Raw genomic sequence first — 11,203 nt, forward strand, 5'->3', positions numbered from 1 at the left:
TCTCCTTGAAGCTGGAAACAAACTAATGAGAATCAAGAGACTTCATTTTGGGTAACTGTTGCTTTTGTTGACTCTCACATATTCTAAAGTTGCTTTATATATTATCTACTTATAAATCACACTGCACTTCACAAATACTGGTGAAGTGAATACAAACATATAAAACATTAAAAGTATGTCAAACGTAAAGAAAGCATATACATATAAAATAAAACTCTTGTTATTGAGACATAAACATACAAAAGTATGTTCAAAATTTAAAATACACAAACACTGGGAAAAAGAGAAATTTAAGAACAGAAAGACTCTTTATTATTTCAGGGAAATACCCTTACAGTAGCATTTGTATGTCGATTTATGTTTTACAAAGTATTTTTCAAAAAATCTCATTTAATTATCCATTGTATTCATCTGGGAGCTTCTTAGCAACCAAGGTGAAAGAAATGATCACTTTATATAGTCTTACCTAAAAAAAAAAAAAAAAAAAAAATGAAGGTTAACAGATTTTCTGGGACTATTTCCTGAAAGAATACAGTTCTCAGACCTTACATCAATGATGTCTAGTTTTCATCTTTACTAGTATTTTGCAAAACAACAGTTATCTCTTCCTAGGGACTTCTGCCACATCACGTCTCTACATATGCAGATACGTTATCTCAAAATCCTAATTCGGTGTCGCTAAGCCTTCCGGAACATAAGCTAACATGGTCCCGGGAGACTCGAGAGCGCAGCTCAAACTGTTGTCACTGCTGAAGGCCAATCCTAGGAGTTTTCAAAACTGAGCCCGCTTGGGTGCCTGGGTGGAGGGTGTGCGTGTGCGCATGCGTGCGTTCCAGAGGCTTCAGTAAGTAGCTTGATAATCGGGGAGCCCAGAGGCAGGCACGGGATTGCAGCTGTTACATACAATTTAAAACCTCAGGAAAGTCAGACTGCAGTTTCCACCCGTCCTTAATGTGGATTGTGAGGTCCAGAAGAAAGGAACCGAATGTTTTTGAGAAGTCACCGGTGCTTACTGACATTTGCTCACTTAATCTTCGCGACAATGGTCTGATGAAGGGCTTTTAACCATTTTCCCAGTGAGGAAACCAGGCTTGGGGAAGGTTCAACTCCCAGTGTGTGAGTGACCCCTTCTCCTTAGGCGGGCCCATCCCATGGTACTGTCTGCATGCTAGACCTCTTTTCCACTTTTCTTTAAAATAAACCCACCCTCATTTAGATCAATATTGTCTCGAGTGTGAATCTCAGTCTATGACTTGATCCTTTTCAAACAAAATTCTCCGTTCCACTTCGGATGCACCCTTACATGATTGTATGGTATCTGCTCTAGTTTGCTAACAGGGACAAACCCTCATATATTCTTTTACGGCTTGTATCATTGCCTTCATAGAAGAGCAAACAGCCTTAACTTCAATTACATTTACTACATCAGAAAACAGAATATGCTTCATTTTGTCCTTTAGACATAACCTAATGACAGACCAATATTGAAAGCAAGCGATTGCCTGAAGTCCATTTCAATTCGCAGCATCTAATATGTCTAGTATAAAATAATAAAGTGTTCCTAGAAATATTAGAAGAAACACCATTATTTAATTACCATAAGGCCTTCCGGGACAGAAATAAAACGTGATTTACGTGGATTGAGCGGGGGGGGGGGTGGGTTAAGGACTGAAAAGGCATTATACAGATGAAACTTGAAGTGCTAGGAGAAAAGAAAAGAAATTGTGGATAACACAGCAAAATGACAGATAAAATGCTAAAGCTAATAAAATAAAAAAGGGGAAAAAATCTAAACAGTGATATTTTGTATTACTGAGGCAGGAACAAATACTTGAAGCATCAGGGGCCAAAAACACTTCAGATCTTAAATAAAGCATTTTTTTTTTTCAAAGCCAACAGAAAAACAGAAATCATGGAAGAAACTTTTTCATGTCTATTTCTCATATGATGCCATATTCCTTTTGGTGAATCAGACTATTAAGCAACTGGCTTGGTTGTAAAAGACAGGGCGTCTACAAATGGGTTTTGACCTAGATAGCTAGAAATACAGTAACAAGTGTGTAACCAAAATGTGTCCAGTGAGAGATTGATTCAGAAAAGAACTAAATAAGAAACCTACATACTACCCTTAGTAATCAAGTAATGGAAAACTGCAAGAAAAACCAGGTTGTTATAAAACATCAGTCGTGTTACTGTATAGTTTTGAGATTTACTCCTCAGAAATATAAACGCCAGTAGTTAGAGATGTAAGGCCAATTGCAAAAGTTATAGAACATATTTCAGGAGACGATGCGATTCAGCATGTAAATTGAATTTAGTAAATTCACTTATGAAGTGCTTCAAAACACCATGAAATAGCTTGTGCTGTGGTTTAGATCATCCCCCCCCACCTCTAAAAACGGCAGTTTCTTTCCCCGCGGGAGAGCCTGAGCCACAGCGCCTGTGGTTTTATGGAATTCTTAGATTCGTTGCAAAGTTTAGCTTTCGGACAAGCTAGTATCTTAGTTATGTCCGTTGGCCCCCAAAAATAAAAAAAAAAATAAGGCTTATTTCATTTGAATTAATATAAACAATTTAAATGAAATAAAATTTAAGTAATTTGAAACAAAGGGCTCCTACCAACATTGAGTAATAATCTTTAAAAACTCTGGAGAAAGATGACCACCTACCCACCAGAGGATGCTGTTACAGGAGGACCTTGCTTCCAACTTCCATGACACGAGCATCGGGGGCCAGCGAGGGCTTTTGCTCTGGGTTGTCTCTACTCTAGACCTGGACGACCACAGTACCTGTGGGGAACATTACTGGACACAGGAGCAGAGGAAAAAAGATCCTACCCTGGACTTGAATCATCTGCCCCTTAGCAACCCACGCCAAGCACAGGTGGCAGACTTTGGTGATGTGACCCCGGGGCCTGGCAGGCAGGGACCAGAAGCCTCCCGTGATGCCAGGTCTTGGACCCATGACAGAGACCGCTGGGACAATTCAGTCCTAGCAGGCAGTAGGTCTACCTAGCAGCTTTGAAAATAATTTTGATGAGGTCAGTGGTGCTCCCACCCACGTGGCATACCTTGTCGGCTTAGCAGCTAGAGCGTCCTCCAAAGGTCAAAGATTGTACCGCAGTGTGAACCTGGGAGCTAGAAAGGCATGTGGAGAAAGATACTGACGGTTACAATTTTGCAAACCTTCCCCCGTGGTAGGATACTCCCAGAGACATTTTGGTGAGTGAGAACATTCCCGCAGAGTAGAAAGTATCCGAAAAATAAACAAGAAGGGGTATGACACGAGCTCCCCCCCGGAGACATCGCTTATATGGAAAGTCCTCACTCGCAGACGATAGGATAGAGGGTGCTTTGTAAAGGCCAAGAAGGGAAAACAGGGCAAATGATGACTTTGCATAAATGCACGTTACGTCTTACACGCCAGTCTATTTTCTAAGCGTCTAAAACTTCAGCTGACCTTGTGCAAGGAAACGTTTGCGATTATCCATGGACAGGGCGAAGTGTGCGTTCCCCGGGCCTGGCGGGCGAGCCCTGCAGACGCCCCCTCCGGCTTTTCCAGACCTCAGCACTGAAATCTCCGCGGATCCACAGTCTCTGTGTCTTGCCTCCACGAGCTCAAAAGCCACAGGGCTCTCCCACTGTCCCCCTGCACGACCCACTCTTGAGGATGTTTCAGGTTCTGCCACATCGAGCTACGTGTTCAAGGCGTGGTCTCGTCACACCCACCCAGGTGGTAAGTCTGTCACCTAGTGGCGTCTACTTGGGTGTGTTTATTTGGATTTCGTTTCTCAATTAAGCTGTAAGCTTTTTTTTTTTTTTTTTGACAGCCTTAAATTCCAGCAAGAGTCTCACCCCTTAAACGGTATTGATCAGAATGAAATTGAAAACCAAAATAAGCCAATGAAAATACGAGGTAGTCCAAACACACAATCTGGTATGTATGAGAATTTTATATTTGACAAAAATGTCAATGCAAAACGAGGAGAAAAAGAGGTATTATTTGGTGAATGATTAACAAGTTGAGGCAAAAAAAATAGAAACAGCCCCCTCTGGTATACGCCGGAATAAATTCTGAGTCGGCCAGATTATTAAGGAAAAAAACCCAAAAAAACAAAAATTAAAGACAGAAGATAATACATACAAAAATAACTATATGATCTCTGAATAGAAAATAAATGTCCAGGGGCGCCTGGGTGGCGCAGTCGGTTAAGCGTCCAACTTCAGCCAGGTCACGATCTCGCGGTCCGTGAGTTCGAGCCCCGCGTCAGGCTCTGGGCTGATGGCTCAGAGCCTGAAGCCTGTTTCCGATTCTGTGTCTCCCTCAAAAAAAAAAAAGAAAATAAATGTCCATCCATAAAATTGATGAAAGAAACCACAAGATATTAGTAAACTGGATTACAAAACAAGAATATAAAACTTTTTTATGTATATTCTATAAATATAAATAAAATTTAATTTTGCCTTCTCAGGGAAATAAGAGGTGGGAAAATTAATTTATAAATATATTACATATTTTTATAAATATATCTTCATATATTTATATAAATACTTATATTTTATGTATTTTTATAAATATATTTTGAATATATAAAATATTTATATTTTGTATAAATACTTCTAAAAAATATAATATACAAATGATGTGTATGTTTTTGTGATTATTGATCATGGCAAAAATGTAAAAATAACGTAAGTGTCCATAAATAAGCATTAGTTACATAAGCTTTGACCACTGATGCTATGGAATATACTTAATGATACGTTAAATAAGAAAAACTTGGGGCGCCTGGGTGGCTCAGTCAGTTGAGCGTCCGACTTCTGCTCAGGTCATGATCTCGCTGTCTGAGTTCAGGCCCCTCATCAGGCTCTGTGCTGACTGCTCGGAGCCTGGAGCCTGCTTTGGATTCTGTGTCTCCCTCCTCTGCCCCTCCCCTGCTCATGCTCTGTCTGTCTCTCTCTCTCTCTGTCAAAAATAAACATTAAAAAAAAAATAAAAAAAAAAAAGAAAAAGAAAAACTCACGTAAAAAAGCTGAAATGGAGAAAAGACTTAAGGAAATACAGGAATATTTTAGCAGGCTCATACAGAAGCTTTTTATTGATTTATTTATCTTTTTGTACATTTTCAGTTTTTTCCTCTACGTGCAATTTTATAACTAAGAAAGTGTGTTTCATTTTTTTAGGTCAAAATAAGTATTGGTTGAGGTTTAAAGAGAATTCTTAAATACTTTTGACATAGAATCTTGGGGCACCTGGGTGGTTCAGTCAATTAAGCATCTGACTCTCGGTTTTGGCTCAGGTCATGATCCCATGGTTCCTGAGTTCAAGCCCTGCATTGGGCTCTGTGCTGACAGCTCAGAGCCTGGAGCCTGATTTGGATTCTGTGTCTCTCTCTAGCTCTGCCCCTCCCCTGCTTGTGCTCGCTCTCTCTCCCCCCCCCCCCAAAAAAATAAATAAAACTTTAATTTTTTTGTAAATTTTAATATTGACTCTTAAGATTCCAATACCGTCCCAAATATCAGCATAGTCTTTTTGACCATTAACTTCTAATTTTTTGCAGGAAGAATATTTTAACTTTCTTTTCTGTCTCGTTCCTTAACTGGCATGATATTAATGCACCAATTCATAGATATCTAGCTAAAAACGAACGAACACATGTTGTTTCACTGCACATTTTGCAATGAGAGGGAAAATGTGCCTTGACAAGCTTGCAAATTTTTCTTGGAAAAGGGAAATCGCTTTGGGTGACTCATCTACCCCGTGTGCCAGTTGGTTGCGGGTAATTTCTCTATGCGGCATTTGAATGAAAGAGCTGCTCGTGATATCAGCTCCCCAAATGACTCCTGCATGTAAATTGGAAGGAAGGAAATAAAGGTGACACTTCTCAGCCCAGCTTTGGAGAGATGAGCAATTCTGCCAAATCCAGTCCTTCAAGGAGATTCCCGTGTTGCAAGGGAGTGCCACCCACGTGCTCACAAAATCTAGCCACGGGTGAAATTATTCACATGTTCTTTAAGATCTCCGGGAGCTAAGGAAGAAGGAAGAGCCCCGACCCTTTTCTGAATCAACTAAAATATCAACAAATAACATTCCGTTCAGGTCATGGCTCTGCTTACTGAAGAATCCCAGATGTCACTGAGGGGACGGGTCTCTTGCCAACGCGTCACTTAATCCGTCAAGACCGTAACTCCATTTGTACTGGATTATGAGGTATATGGAAGCAAACCAGTCACGGGGTCTGAGGACCTGATCTGGGGTCCAACCCGGTGATCCACCCAAAGGCTTCTGTTTGGGCGGATCACCAAAACTGGTTCCTTTCCTCTTCTGTGAAATGGGGAGGAACATAAAACATCTCAAAATGTGATCTTTCAGGCTCAAACTCAGAAAACACAAAAAGAAAAACAAGACCTTTCTGTGAACTGAAGAAAGCCCCTTGCAAACTGTGGAGGGTCCGACAAAGGCAGTGTTGTTACCCCAAGCATCGCACAGCGAGCCCGCCAGGCCCCGCGCCCCGAGGACGCAGAATAGTGGCTTCAAAGTCCCGGCTGTGCCTTGATTCATTTCAGGACTACACGAGGAAGACGGATGGCCTCATCTGGAGCCGTCCACCACAAACAAGTTTTTGCATCATCCTGCCAATCGCAAAGACGGCTGCCGCCCGCAGGACCAGCCTCTGACCTTCTGCTCTCAGGAGGGCCAGCTGGAATTGGGAGGAGATCTGTAATGCACATTTCCTAATGACTCTGCGGCCGTCTTAGTCCTGACCCAGAGAATCTCGTCTGAAATTAGTAAGCATCTAATTGCTTTTTAATTCAAAGCAATTAGAAGGAAGGGCGCCACCAAGCACCATTTGCGAAGAGAGTATCACAATGAGAATGAAGGAGTGCAGGTTGGGCATCTGTGAACTGCAAATGCACTTGTGTGCGTAACTGGCCCTAAAACGCCGGAAAATCAATGAGTTGGAAACGCGAGTTATTACCGCTGCCCACGGTAGTGTGGGGCCGTGACTGTAATGGCTGCATTTTAAAACACGAACCCTTTGAATTTTCTTTTTAGAAACTTATCTCGTAACTTTGTCACAACCCTTAGAGTTGCGCAGAACCTCGGAGTACGAGAACGTTCGCTGGGTCTGGAAACCGAGAGGAGGTACTGTGTACCCGATCAGCAGGCAAAGAAAAGCTAGAAATGATGCTCTGTTTCTCCTCCCTCCCCGCTTCCCTCCCTCCACCCCTTCCTTCCTCTTCCCTACTTTCCTTTCTCCTTCCTTGATCCCTCCCTCTCCTCGTCCTTGCATTCAGTAAATACTACCTCCCCACCACGCTCGTGGGGATACAAAAATAAAGCAGAACTCTCATATTTCTAAACATAGCACAAAACCATAAGAAAGGAGAAGCAACGAATTTATTATGTGTTTTCCAGAAGCTTTCAGAAATCCTTTCTATGATATATATCAAAGAAAATATACGAGAGGGTAGGGAATCGTGGCACTGGGGGCTTTTCCTAAACTGGCAGAGCCTGGCTTCATTCAGGGCCAGCATATATTTAAATTCTACAATTTGAAAAACATCTGGCCCCCAGATAATAGCAAACAAAACCAAACAATGATGGCTGGGTTCAGGGGTTGGTGTATGAGACACGGGAGTACATGTGCGTAAAAGAACACGACATCACACGCAATCTGTCAATGGCAAGCGGACAGCCTGCTTTAGAAGCGCACGCACACCGTAGGGCTGGGATTTGAACTGGATTCCTTTTCTCCTAAAGGGAGAGTTGGCTACCACCCCCAAACACGGTGCTAGACCCTCTCTGGGAGGTACCGGTGTGAGTGAGAGATGGTCCCCAGCTTCACAAAGCTTAGAGTCTGGCAAGGGAGAGAGGGAAACAGGAGGTCTCTTCTCACGCGAAAACATGGCAGAATGACAAGGAAGCCAAGGTAGAAGCAAAGCAGAGCCAGGAGCACAGAAACACGATTCTAGAAGAAGATCAAAATTGCTTACTGGCCTCTGGGAAGGAGGTGGGGAAGGTGGAGGAGAAAGGCAGGAGAACCACGGGTTTAAGGAAGAACATGGCGGAGATGGGCGGTGACAAGCCCCAACATCTGCTCCAACACACGGCGCTGGAATGAAGACGCGTACGGGGACAGGGGAGGGCCGTGTGGAATTAACGACTCCCCGGGCCGAGGGTGGCTGGTGGAAGTGAAGAAAGCAAGGCCGATTCTACCAGGGGCAGCTGGCCCTCTCTGTCTACCGATGGCCCAGTGTGGGTGTCCTCTGACCCCTTCTTCCCGGCTGTCTGGGGTGGGCAGCACTGGCCGTTGGTGTGTGGCACTCTGAGGTCATTCCGGGAAGGTCACAGTGACCTTGGGCCATGGCAAAATGCCACTGTAAAATGCATCACCGTAGCCTCCCTTATAGCACGAACCTTCCCTAACGTGTTCTCCTGGTCTCCTGACACTCCTGGTGTGACATGATTTCACGACACTTCTAGATTGACAGCTCATAGGCAGCCCATCACCGAGAACAATGGATTGCCAGAGGCTTTCTTGTTTTTATTTTGGCCGGGCTCCTCTTCTGGCGGATGGCAAAACTGTGCCCCCCAACCAGCCTGTCTCCCTCAGCACGGGCGTCCCGCAGGCACCGGTTTGCCATGTGGTCCCTATCTTCTGGGAACGTGCACGTTGCACGTTTGTTTTAACAGCAAACAATGAAGAAATGACAATTGTTTCCATTCACGCGTGGTTTAATGAGGATCGCGTGATGATAACAGCGGTCGCATGGAAATCTAAAACTCCGCAATTGTACGCAAAGCTCCTACACACGGATAATTATATCCTGATTCTGAGGCTTTTCAGAAGCATAAAACAATATATACATCATTTTATTTTGTTTTGTTTTTCTTCCTGGATCATAGAGGACCAAGGTAGAAAACGGGGAAAAGAATATGCTGGCGAGGTATGAAAAACTAACGGATTGTGATGGTAATAGACGATTACATCATGCATTACCATAGCAACTAAACTTATAAAATAACAATTATGTGAGCAGAACTTATTTGAAATAGCTTTCTTGATAGCTGATATACAACCCTGCTGAAAAGATGAGACAGATAAATAGAAAGATTTGTTCTTTCAATTGAGATTTGATTCACTATTTGTCTCTGTTCTTGATTTTTCCCCATTATACTCTGAACTTCTTTAGAGAAAAGAAGTATCCTTTTGTCTCTTTGATGGAATAAAAGCAACGCTTAAACCTTTCTCTCTACCTTTTTCTGTTTTGGAAGAGCTCTACCATTATTTACTGTACTCAAAAGGGAGCAGAGCACACGTTCAGCGGGTACAACATATGTAACAATAAGAAAATACCGTGGGGAAGTATTTCCCCAGAACAAAAAAATAAAATGAAAATAAAGCATCAGTGAAACCCACTACAGAGTTCAGTTCCATTGTGAAGGCATAAAATGGAAGAAGTTTGAATCTATTCCTTGTGGAAGTTAGGTTTCATTTTTGTTCAAATCCACATTAGGAGAGAAACATAACATTTATCTTGTAGAATTGGAATATTTTATGCAAATCCACCTTGTAAGTACCTTGCTACAAAATCCTGTGAAGTTTTAAAAAGATATTTGATGGTCTACACAATTAAAATATTCCCAATAATTTAGTGACCCAATAGGCTTACTTTACAGCCACTGTGCATTCCCTTTCTTTCTTTCTTTCTTTCTTTCTTTCTTTCTTTCTTTCTCTTTCTCTCTTTCTTTCTTTTCTGACCCTTTTTTTTTATTTCAAGAAATGTGGAAAACATTAGCTAAAATTGTGTTGGTCTGTACAATTTTATTCTGTTAAAGACAGGTTTTATGATACATTTAGCCCTTTAAATGACACTAATAGTCTCTGGGGACACGTGGGGTTTTCCTCTAGTGCAACAATTAGGTCCATTTCAATGCTATTTGGATAAGTTGAAACAATTCAGTTACTGTATGTCTGCTCCTAGGTATGTACTGTAAGCCCAGAGGAGAGCCCCGAAGTTACCGAAACAAAAAAACTTTTAGCCAACTTTAGACATGTACCAAACTATTAGCTCTTTCCGTATTTCACTCCCTTATTTTTCTCTCATTTCTTACATAAAGGAAGTAACAGGACCTTCTGAAGTGGTGCTGCTCACAGGAACAATTCAGTAATGAGCATTATTAATCACAGTTGCGTTCTTTCCTTCTCCCTCTCTCGAGTTCGCAATGTGTTTTCCACTCGACCCAAGAAGGTTTACTTGACTCCTTCATTTTGTCGTTTTAATCACGCGAGTTAGAATAAATACGTGTGCATAATTGGACACCCGCATCCTGCTTTTCAGGTGAAAACATATCTTGGTAGTTAGAAATCGGTTCAGAATACGTATTTGTACGTTGCTCGATTGAGTTCAATTTATAATCAAATTATTACTGACTGAAAAATAAAGAAGTCAGAGGAAGCAATTTAGTGAATTCCAGATCTACAACATTTGGCTTAGCTCATACTTTTCAGTTTAATCACTAGGAGGAAAGAAGTCCAAGAAGGCCTCTACTTGGGCAAAAGGTCCCCGGGTAATACTATTCACCTCTTTCAGACATCTGATCGGCTAAAATTACCTTATTAGCAAAATTGCTGGCAAAAACTTTCTTTTTTTTTTTTAACAGGGGCACATGTTCTTTTGTCATTCAATGGGAAGAGAAATCGAGATTCTAATAAAGCTGGAAAAATGATTTCAAGATTTTGGAGACTTGAAGCCATTATTGATGCACTATTGATCTCCAAATCCGCCCCCCCCACCCCAGAAACTTCAAGAAGCAGACAGAGAAAACAACCACAAAACGAACAAATCGACCAAACATGCAACCTTCTTCGGAGGGCCGGTCTTAATCGCTAATCAAATTGAGATCGTAATAAACATGTGTTCACACGTGCTGTCTTTTCCACCATTTCTTCTTGAATTCGTTAATATAATAATGCTCAGAAAGTAACAGAGGGTCTTGCACTGGTCCTTGTGAGATCGAGGATAAATAGAAAACATGAATTTTCTTGTTGTTTACTTTGTTTGTTCTAGTAGAGTTACCATAGAGTGGTATATTAGTTTCGGGGGTACGATATGACCCAACAAGTCTACACATTTCTCAGTGCCCGTCAGGACAAGTGTGCTCTTAACCAGCCCCCCTCCTATTTCCCCCACTCCCT

The 11,203-nt window shown here is 41.8% G+C and overlaps 1 long non-coding RNA gene across 1 annotated transcript; it reads left to right on the plus strand.

Moving 5' to 3' along the window:
- Positions 1 to 3,024: 3,024 nt before the first annotated feature.
- Positions 3,025 to 10,936, plus strand: LOC111557247. Its single transcript, XR_002737103.2, has 3 exons — positions 3,025 to 3,735; positions 3,830 to 3,936; positions 10,669 to 10,936. It is a non-coding gene; the product is annotated as an uncharacterized LOC111557247 (long non-coding RNA).
- The last annotated feature ends 267 nt before the right edge of the window (positions 10,937 to 11,203 follow it).

The sequence above is a fragment of the Felis catus genome, chromosome D3, assembly GCF_018350175.1.
Source record: "Felis catus isolate Fca126 chromosome D3, F.catus_Fca126_mat1.0, whole genome shotgun sequence".
Classification (NCBI taxonomy): Eukaryota; Metazoa; Chordata; class Mammalia; order Carnivora; family Felidae; genus Felis; species Felis catus.